This window comes from Tupaia chinensis, unplaced genomic scaffold (assembly GCF_000334495.1).
Source record: "Tupaia chinensis unplaced genomic scaffold, TupChi_1.0 Scaffold000542_1, whole genome shotgun sequence".
Classification (NCBI taxonomy): Eukaryota; Metazoa; Chordata; class Mammalia; order Scandentia; family Tupaiidae; genus Tupaia; species Tupaia belangeri.
The window spans coordinates 3,810,855-3,821,116 of record NW_006160055.1 but is presented as its reverse complement, the minus strand read 5'-3'; positions in this window follow the sequence as shown (position 1 = coordinate 3,821,116).

Here is a 10,262-nt window from a genome sequence, read left to right as displayed (position 1 = left end):
GAATGTGGTCCAATTGTGGTCCCTTTCCCATTTCTCCATCCTTCTGGGATTTGGGGTATCCACACACATGAAGCTGCATGTTTTTCAAGTCATTATGACTCAGATTTAAAACAGAGTCAACCAAGTAATAGGTGGCTCCCTTAACGACTAGACTGTAGGGCCAACCTAGAACATTAGCTATTCTAATATATGGTTAGAACACCACACATCTGAGGTTCAATATATTTCAGACTAGGAATTTTATGCAGTCAATAGCAGGTATGAAGAAAATTCCAAGAAAGGATTCATGTCTGATTCTTAAAAAATAGGACTAAAGGTATTGGCAGTCCTGTATTCTAACTTGATTTATAGAACAAATGAGCAAACGTTTCTTATTGCTTAAAATATTCTCTAGTTGTGTACTGGCATCATCTGAAGAAGCATCATTGTTCCTCAACTCTTTTTTTTTTGGAGAGGTTTTTGCTATAGGGTGTGGGCGCTCACCAGACAGACAGACAGAGAAAGACATAGAGACAGAAAGTGAGAAATCACCCCCCAGGGGGGATGGTCACGCCACAATCCCTTCTCCATTCTCCTCTCGGGATCTTGGGCACACACGCACAAGCGCCTGGCATGAGTTTTAAGCCACCAGGTCCGGGATGCGAACCACGGTCGACTATGTGGGAGTCCAGCGACATAGCCATTACATTAACTGCTGGTTCCCTGTTCCTCAACTCTTGACAGCGGGCTACAGAGCTAGCTTCCTGCAGTTCAAAAGGGCTAGTTGATCATTATGGAGGTCTGCCTTTGTTCTGAGCTATAGCTCTTCTATACATCCTTTTGGCCAGACAGATGTAAGTTAAATGCCTGCTTTTTGCATAACCCTTGATTTTGGGGGATTTCTCTGGATAATGGCATTTAATTCAAATGTAAATTCATTAGACACAATGTTAAGTATTTTGTTTCATAATGTGTAAAATGTACTAGTGGTTAAAAAAAAGCATTTCTCTATACACCTATTAAAAAAATACTGGAAACATGGGACCAACAGTTGGTGTAATGGCTATGTCGTTGGACTCCCATATAGTTGGCCATAGTTCGAGTCCTAGACCCGGTGGCTTAAACTCACACTGGGCATGTGTGTGTGCATGCCCAAGATCCCAAGAGGATAATGGAGGATAAGGGATTGCAGTGTGGCCATCACTCCTGGGGGGTGATTTCTCGCTTTCTGTCTCTTTGTCTCTCTCTGTCTTTCTGGTGGGCACACATGCCCTATAGCAAAATCCTCTCAAAAAAAAAAAAATACTGGAAACAACACAAATGTCCTACAGGCAGTTAAGAAACTATGGTGCATCCATATGTTAGAATCTTACTCAGCAATGAGGAGGAATGAACTACTGATACATGTAACAACATAAATGAACGCCAAACACATGATATAATATAAAATAAAAGAAACTAGGATAGAAGATTAATACTACATTATTCTAATTATATGACATTTTGGAAGATTTAAAATTTTAGCACCAGTAAACAAATCAGTAACTGACAAGACTTAGGACTGAAGGAAAGGGTACAATGCAAAGAAGTAGCTCAAGGAAATTTTTGGTTTAAGAGCGCTATTCTATGTCCTGATGAAAGTGCCAGTTATATGACTATGTATTTGTCAAAACATAGGTAACTGGGGCCAGCCTTAAAGTGCAGTGTTTAAAGCACTGTGCATGGAGAACTAAATCCCACATGGCTGATTGCAGTTCAAGTCCCAGGTCCAGTGGTTTAAGAAACATGTTGGAAGCATTTGCATCCTTCATCAGGATGTGATGAAGAAATGAAGGAAAATGAATTGGGGCATGACCATGCCCTTCTGGGGGTGACTTTTGTCTTTCACTCTCTGATGAATACATGTGCCCTTTAACAATGAAAAACAAAAACCCAAAAAATTGGGTAATTATATACCAAAGAAATGAAAAACAAATCTAAATTAAAAACAAATATTAAAAAGTGTATAACTCTACAAAAAGACTTGTTTAAACAGAGACATTAGCTAATTCCCCAGCAGTCTGGATTTATTTGAAAAGATAAGAGTGGTCATGATCCAAGGATGAGCAGATATAAGAAATATGGGGTGAACCAGGTGCAAGGAAAAGATTGTCCAAAGGGAATTTTTACAAATTGACATTTAATAAGTATACATATTTATTGTGAAAGTGTGATTTTTTTAAATACAAGTATGTGTAATAATTAAATTAGGTAATTAGCATATCTATCTTCTCAATCATTTGTCATCACCTTGTTGGAAACATTCAACATTCAAAAGAAAATAATCTTGCTTCTAGACTTCTGAAATATTCAGACCAGAAGCCATTTTAAAGCTGAGGTGTGTCCTGGCCTATTCAGGGAAGCTATGCTCTAAACTCCATCTTCTAGACTCCCAAAATATTCAGACAAGGTAGGGCAACCTCTGTCCTCTCTCTGTCTTCTTTGCCCTCTCTTTAAATTTAAATATATTTTTAAAAATTTTTCAACCACTTTTCCTCACCTTGGGCCTTTTCTTTTCACTTGCTAATTTCAGAAGCCATTTTAAAGCTGAGGTGTGTCCAGGCTGCGAGGTTTTCATTTTTTATGTGTAAAAAAATTTTTTGGTAATATTTTTAGTATATTTTGCTTTTTGCTTTTTTTTTAACCTTACTTTTTTTTTTTTGAGAGGTTTTTGCTATAGAGCACGTGCGCTCACCACAAAGGCAGAGACAGGGAGACAAAGCAAGAAATCACCCCTCGGGGGGGTGACCATGACGCAATCCCTTCTCCTCCATTCTCCTCTTGGGATCTTGGGCACGCGCACACACGCAGACGGCGTGAGTTTAAGGCAAAAAGGTCCAGGACTCGACCCATATTCGACTACATGGGAGTCCAGCGACATAGCCATTAAGATAACTGCTGGTCCCTTAACCTTACTTTTCCACTCTAATCTTCGCTCTCCACACATTGAATGTATAGATAGGCCTTTGTGCACAGTAGCCAAGCATCTCAATACTTTGAGTCATTGAAATCCTCAATGCTTATTGGACCTCCTGCTTTAAGGAAGAAATTTCTTTTTATAAATCTGAATTACTAATCTCTTTCTGCGGATACCACATTGCAAAGCACAGTGGAAGAGAGACTTTTGTCACAGAATGACCAGAAAGCACCGTAGAGGCACAAAAAAACATGAGAAACCAGGAAAATATCTCTCCCTAAGGGAAAAGAACAATCCCTCATCATCCACAGACAATACAGTAGATCTCATGGAAATGTCTGAGAATTCAGAATATTCATAATGACAAAACTAAATGAGATGCAAGAGCTGAGAGAGAATGAACTCCGGAAGATGCAGGAGAAAAGAGACAACGAGTTCCAGGAGGTGTTGAGATTCTTCCATGATCTGAAAGAGGAAATACACACATAAATAAAAAGTCAAATGGAGCTAGCAGAGATGAAGGCTGCCATTCAGGAAATCAAAACCTCCCTCAAAAGTATTAAAAGCAGAAGGGAATGAAGGACAATTGTGGACACCGGAGGTGGTGTGAGAGGAGGGTGGGAAGGGACAGAGGGTCAGAAAGAGGGGTGGAAATAATTCTAGCAACTAGAATTGGAAATTTATTTTTTTTGTAATGTGCATGATTGAGTCACTATGCAGTGTGTACTGGATGGGAGATCGCATTTTGTGTGCTGTGATGATGCCTAGGGAAGGAATGCAAATTGAGTTACAAAAAAAAGTTTCAGGAAAACAAAATGTATCTATTCAATGACTGCAGTAGGATATGTAGCCCCAGCTAGGTGCTACTTTATAGGATGCATAAAGTTAGACTTGTGTTCATGGAAATGTGTGTGTCACCTGTGTTTGCTATGAGGGTATTTGGATTGATTAGGGTCTTTGGTGATTCAATAAAATGTGCGGGGGAAACAGTATAGAAAGCAAACATAGATACCAGAGACCGTGTGGGAGGAGAATGGGAGATGGAAGAGGGTAAGAGATAGGGAATCAAGGATGGGGGAAAAAAGCAAAACATACAGAAAACAAGAAATGGAAGATTATTTGCTGACAATAACATGTTTGTTGATGTGCTTGATTGAGACAATATACAGTGTACTCTGGATGGAAAATCTCATTTTGTATGCTATAATGATGTACAGTGAATGAATGCAAATAAATAAATTGAAAGAAAAAAAAGTATTAAAAGCAGATTAGTCCATGTGGAAAATCAAATCTCGGAATCTGAAGGCAAAACCTCTGATCTAGAAAAAAAACACCAAACAAACTGAGAAAATAACCCCCCAAAATAAGGATACTATACAAGAGACACTAGGCAGCATTAAGCACACAAACATCCAGATAACCAGTATCCAAGAAGGTGAGGAAACTAATAAAGGCATTGATAATCTATTCCATGAAATCTTGGAAGAAAAGTTTCCAAATCTAGAGAGGCATTCAATTATCCAGACCCGAGAAATACAAAGGACTCCTAATAGAATCAACCCAAGAAGCTCTTCTTCAAGACACATCATAGCCAGACTGGCCAAATCTATAGAGAAAGACAAGATACTAAAATTGGCAAGAGAGAAACGTCAGGTTACTTATAAAGGTTATCCAATCAGGCTAACCTCAGACCTCTCATCAGAAATAATGTGAGCAAGGAAAGAATGGGAAAATATATTCAAAGCGTTACGTGAAAAACAGTTTCAAACAAGAGTACTATATCCAGCAAGATTATCTTTCATATGGAAAGAAGGGATAAAAACATTCTCAGATAAACAAGACCTGAAAGAATTTGCCAATAGCAGACCCTCTCTTCAAGAAGTTCTGAAAGGAGTGCTCTACCAGGAAAACTAAACACACACACAGAAATAAGAGAACAAAAGGCAACCAAGAAAATGACCAATTTATGCTATGGACAAGAAATATCAATAAGAAAGTTGAATGTTAACTTCCAGGATTTGAATGGAAAGATTGGACCACAGTAACACTGCATATTCAATAGAAGAGAATTTGAACGTAAGACTGAACTGGTGAAATAGAATTTTATGACTTTTTGAGTGAAACATTACTGATTTTTTTTTACTATGCTTTGTTTTTCTAATTTAAACATTTTACTTTCTTTTGAGTTGTTGATAGACTCAGCAATTTGTTACAATATCTTTCTTGTTTGTTTCTTTAAATGGAAACAAATTTTTCTTCCTTCCTAATACCTCTGTAATTGGAAAATATTTGGGAGTATTTTTATTTTGTGGCAGGGGGATTATTTACACAAGTTCAATAACACTTGTTGCGTTGAATCAGAAATTGGAAATACTCATTATTGGACAGGGCTTTGACTGGAATGCCATAACTGAAGATTAATCAGAAAACTATGGAACTAAGGTAGATCTCAAATAAGCCAACAGAAGCTCTTAGAAAGATGGCTTGGCACCATAAACAATTCTACCTGGCAAGAGAGGATTAGAGAAGATATATGAAATAATTTATAACAAAGAATAACCTGTATTTTTCCAGCCCAGCATTGTAATCAGTAGAGATTGCAAAAGAACAATACACCAGAGGGTTGTCTTGAGTAAAACTTTGAAGGAAGAAAAAGAGACTGATCTTTGCTAGCAGATGGTATATCACAGAATACTTGGGCAGAACTGAATTGAGAAGGTTTATGTGTGACTAGTGTGCTGGGCATTTGCTTTTCAGCAATTTGAGTAGTTGACATGTAAATATTTTCTCAAAAATATTTAAAATCATACTGCCTCTGTTGTTATAGAGTCACAAACAAAATTATAAGAAACATTTTGAACATTACCTTTATAATTCAGCATTTTGAAATTTTGAAAGTCGTTTATTAAATGTCAAGAACTATGGAGTATGAGCTAAAATTTTTTTATATGTAAAGTAAATGTGGAAAAATGTAAAAAATAAGTTAATTAATAAAAATATATATAAATATTTAAATGCCAAAAACTTCATTATAAAAAAATTCTTTGTCTAGTTAAAAAAAATTAGTTGTGTCTCTACTGAACAAAAGAAAAGAATCTTTTCTTATCTACTCTGAATTTTTTAAGTATATTTACTCTGTTGGACTTTATGGCACTAGAATTTGTTCCTTATATCATCTATAATTTTCTTTCCATTAAACAACATTCTTCTTAGCCTCCTCCTTCCCTTTCTTAATCTCGAATAGTCATTTGTCTACTTTTCTTCTAAGAGGTTATCCTTTTTAATTTCCACATATAAGTAAAAACATGTATTTATCTTTCTGTGCTTGGTTTCTCTCACTTAATGTCTTCCACCATCACCCATGTTGCTCAAATGACAGAATCTCATTCCTTCTAATAGCTAAATAGTATGTGTGTGTGTGTGTGTGTGTGTGTGTGTGTGTATACCACATTGAAAAGTGCTGCGATAAACATTTTTATGACATAACCGATTTTTCTTTCCTTTGGATCTATGCCTAGTGCTGGGATTTCTGGATCACATAGTGGTGCTATATTTAGCTTTTTGAAGACTCTCCATGTTTTTTTCTACAAACGATATACTAATTTACATTCCCACAGTAAAAAAGTTCCCCTTTCTCCATGCCCACATCACCATTTTTTAGAAATCTTTTTTATCATAGCCATTTTAACTGGGAGTGGTGGTAAGGGAGGACAATATTTCATTGCGGTTTGGGTTTTAATTTCTCTGAAGATTAGTGATGTTTAGCCCTTTTTCATATGCTTGTTGGCCTTATGTATGTCTACTTTGGAAATTTTTCTTTTTTTCAGATCATTTGCCCTTTTTTTTAAAAAAAAGAATTATTTTTAAATTTAACTTTATGCATTTATTTTATTATTTGAATTCGACCAGAGAAGGACAGAAAGAGAGAGAGAGAGAGAAAACAAGATGCCAAGTCTGGAACTCAAACCACTGTCAGCCATGTAGAAGTCCAGCATCCCTAACCACCACAGCACCTGCTAGGCCCCATCTGCTTATTTGTAAATTGGGTTATTTGGGTTTTGTTCTGTTTAGTTTTAGAGGTTTTTGCCTTAAGACTAGCACTTGCCAGAAAGAGAGACAGAGCAATGGAGATAGTGAGAGGAAAAGTGAGAAATTACTCCCTGGGGGGATGGCTACACCATAATCTCTTCTCTTCCATTCTTCTCTTGGGATATTGGGCATGCACACATATGTACCCAGCATGATTTTCAAACCACTGGGGCTGGGACTCAAACTGCAGTCTACCATGTGAGAGTCTGGCTATGTAATCACTATGCCATCTGCTGACTCTGGGTTATTTCTTCTTTTGAGTTTCAAGTATATTCTGCTGAATATTCCAGAAGGGAACTCTTTTTTTTATTTGTTTATTTTTATTTTTTCAGTTCTGAAAGGATGTGTGTGCTTATCAGAGAGAAAAAAAAAAAGAGAGAGATAGCACCCTCAATGGCACAGGGCCATACCACAATCCCCTCTCCTCCATTTCTGAATCACATGAGGATCTGGAGTACACATGCACACATATCCAGTGTGCTAGTATGTTTTCCAGCCATCAGAACTGGGATTGAAACCATAGTTGGCCATGTGGGATCCAGCGTTCATGCACAATGCTTAACCACTGTGTTATGGGGCTGGCCCAATCCATAAGCAAATTTTTGTGAGACAGTGTAAGTATCAGTGAAGGACATAGAACCTCTGGCAAAATGGAAGCCTATTTGTACTTAATCAGTTCCAGGGCCAGCTCAGTAGTATAGCAGTAAACACACCTCCAGGTAAGGCTCCATCAATATGAGAGATCAGGAGTTCAGTTCCCTGGCCAACCTACACATACGAGGTGCGTGTACCTGTGATCCTGAGTTGCTAGGAAGGATGGCAGAAAGGGATCATAATGTAAAACCTTGTTAAAAGTGTTTCTCTCTAGCTTGGTGTCTCTCTCCAATGAAAGAAAAAAACTTAAAAAAAAATCGGCTTTAACTTATTAAAAAAAAAGGAAATCACTTCAGAATTGTTCATTGATTTCTGTCTGAAATGCAGGCATGGAAGGAACTTTCCTCATAACAAAAGCGTGGAACCAGTGAGCAAAACAAAATGTGTGTGGACTTGATTATAAATGAATTTCTCATTTTCTCTAGCATGCCACACAATAGTTTTATTTATTTATTTATTTATTTATTTTGGAGAAGTTTTTTGCTATAGGGCATGTGCACTCGCCAGACAGACAGAGACAGAGAGACAGAAAGCGAGAAATCATGCCCCCAGGGGGGGTGGTCACGCCGCAATCCCTTCTCCTCCATTCTCCCCTCGGGATCTTGGGCACGCACGCACATGCGCCCTGTGCCACACAATAGTTTTATATAAAAATAAATTTTAGGAGCCAGCAGTAGGCATGGGGATTAAGTCACTGGACTCTCACATGACTGACTGTAGTTCACATCCTGGACCTGGCAGCTTAAAAATCATGCCAGGTGTGTGTGAGTGCATGCCCCAAATCCTGAGATGATAATAGAGGAGAAGAGATTGAAGTATGACCATCCCCTCTGAGGAGTGATTCTCACTTTCCCTTTATGTCTGTCTCTGACTAGTGCATGCAGCCTATGGCAAAAACCTAAAAGAATAACAATAATTTTTAATAAGAAAATTACATAAACACAACATATAAACATACACAAGCAGAAGAACTAATAAAATTGTCTTCTCTCCTCATCTCACCTCTATGGGAAGTGCTGCAAGGCAGCGGATATACCTAAAGGGGAGAAGAAAATGAATTTCAGATGGGGACAGGATCCAATTGTCCAACATACTCTATTCTGAATGACTGGTCATTCAAGTGGATGAAGAATTAAGAAGCTTAAGAGGCAGCTTAGAAATCATCTAAGAATTGCTCTTACTTTACAGATGAGAAAAACTGTGGCCCAAAGATATGCAGTGGCTTGCCCAAAGTCAAACTATTAAATTGTAGGATCTGGTCTTCTGCCTTCAAGTGTAGTGTTTTTGTTTTTGATTAAACAAAAGCATGATTTACTGTACTTTCCAAAGTGGGAAAATATAGATACAAATATACAATTTAAATACTATGGGGGAAAATACGTATATTTGGAAATTTTATTAAAGTGGTAAAACGTAATCCTTTCTAACAATGTCCTGTTACTAATAACTATAATTTTGTAATTTTTAGAATTCAGCCAAGTGAAAAAAAATCCAGTTAGTTCTCAGACAGGTTGAGTCGCTTTCTCTCACCTCTAGAAACTAGAAAGTCACATCATTACGAAGAAGAGCAGAGACATGGGCTATGTCACATTTACAAATAGAGACTATAGTAGACTTTTTATTAAAGTGGGTTGCTGCTTGGTTTGCTCCTAATAAGATCTGCTTTCCTTTTTTTGGAGAGATTTTTGCTATAGGGACATGCACTCACCAGAGAGCCCGAGAAACAGAGAGTGAGAAATCACCCCACAAAGGTATTGTCACACTACAATCCATTTTCTTCTCTTCTCCTTTTGAGATATTGAGCATGCACACACACATGCTTGGCGTGAGTTTAAGCCACTGGGTCTGGGACTCGAACTGTAGTCAACTACGTGGGAGTCCAGCAACATAACAATTATGCCATCTGCTAGTCCCAGCTGTTTGGTTTGTTGTGTTTCTGAATCCCGGTTCTGGACATGCATTTATTTTTTCCTTTACCAAAAAAAAAAAAAAAAAAGATAAAATGAAAGAGAGAAGGAAAGAAAGAACAAGAAAAAAAGAAGGAGAGAAAGAACAGAGAAAAGAGAAAGAAGAAAGAAGAAAGAGAAAGAAGGAAAAGGAAAGGAAGAAAGGGAAAAAAGAAAGAAAAAGAGAAAGAGAAGAAAAAAAATGTATTGCCCATGGAAACAGGGTAATGTCTCTACAAATGAAGTAAGGGGTTAAGGCCAGAAATCACCCTGCTTCTGTGGATGCTAACTCTCTCACTTTCAATTTGTCATCTTCGAGATCTCACTGAGTTATTTGGGGATGAGGGGTGAAGGTGTAAGAGACTGTTCAATTAAGAACTGATAAAAGATTTTTTTACACCTGATTGAGTACTGAAGCCCATAATTATTAGTTACAAGACATTGACTGAATGAACCCATTACTAAGAAATTTCTTTCTATTTTTTTTTTTTTTTGGAGAGTTTTTTTTTTTTTTTTTTACTATAGGGCGTATGGGCTCGCCAGATAGAAAGACAGAAAGCGAGAAATCACCTCTCAGGGGGATGGCCATGCCACAATCCCTTGTCCTCCATTCTCCTCTCAGAATCTTAGGCATGCAC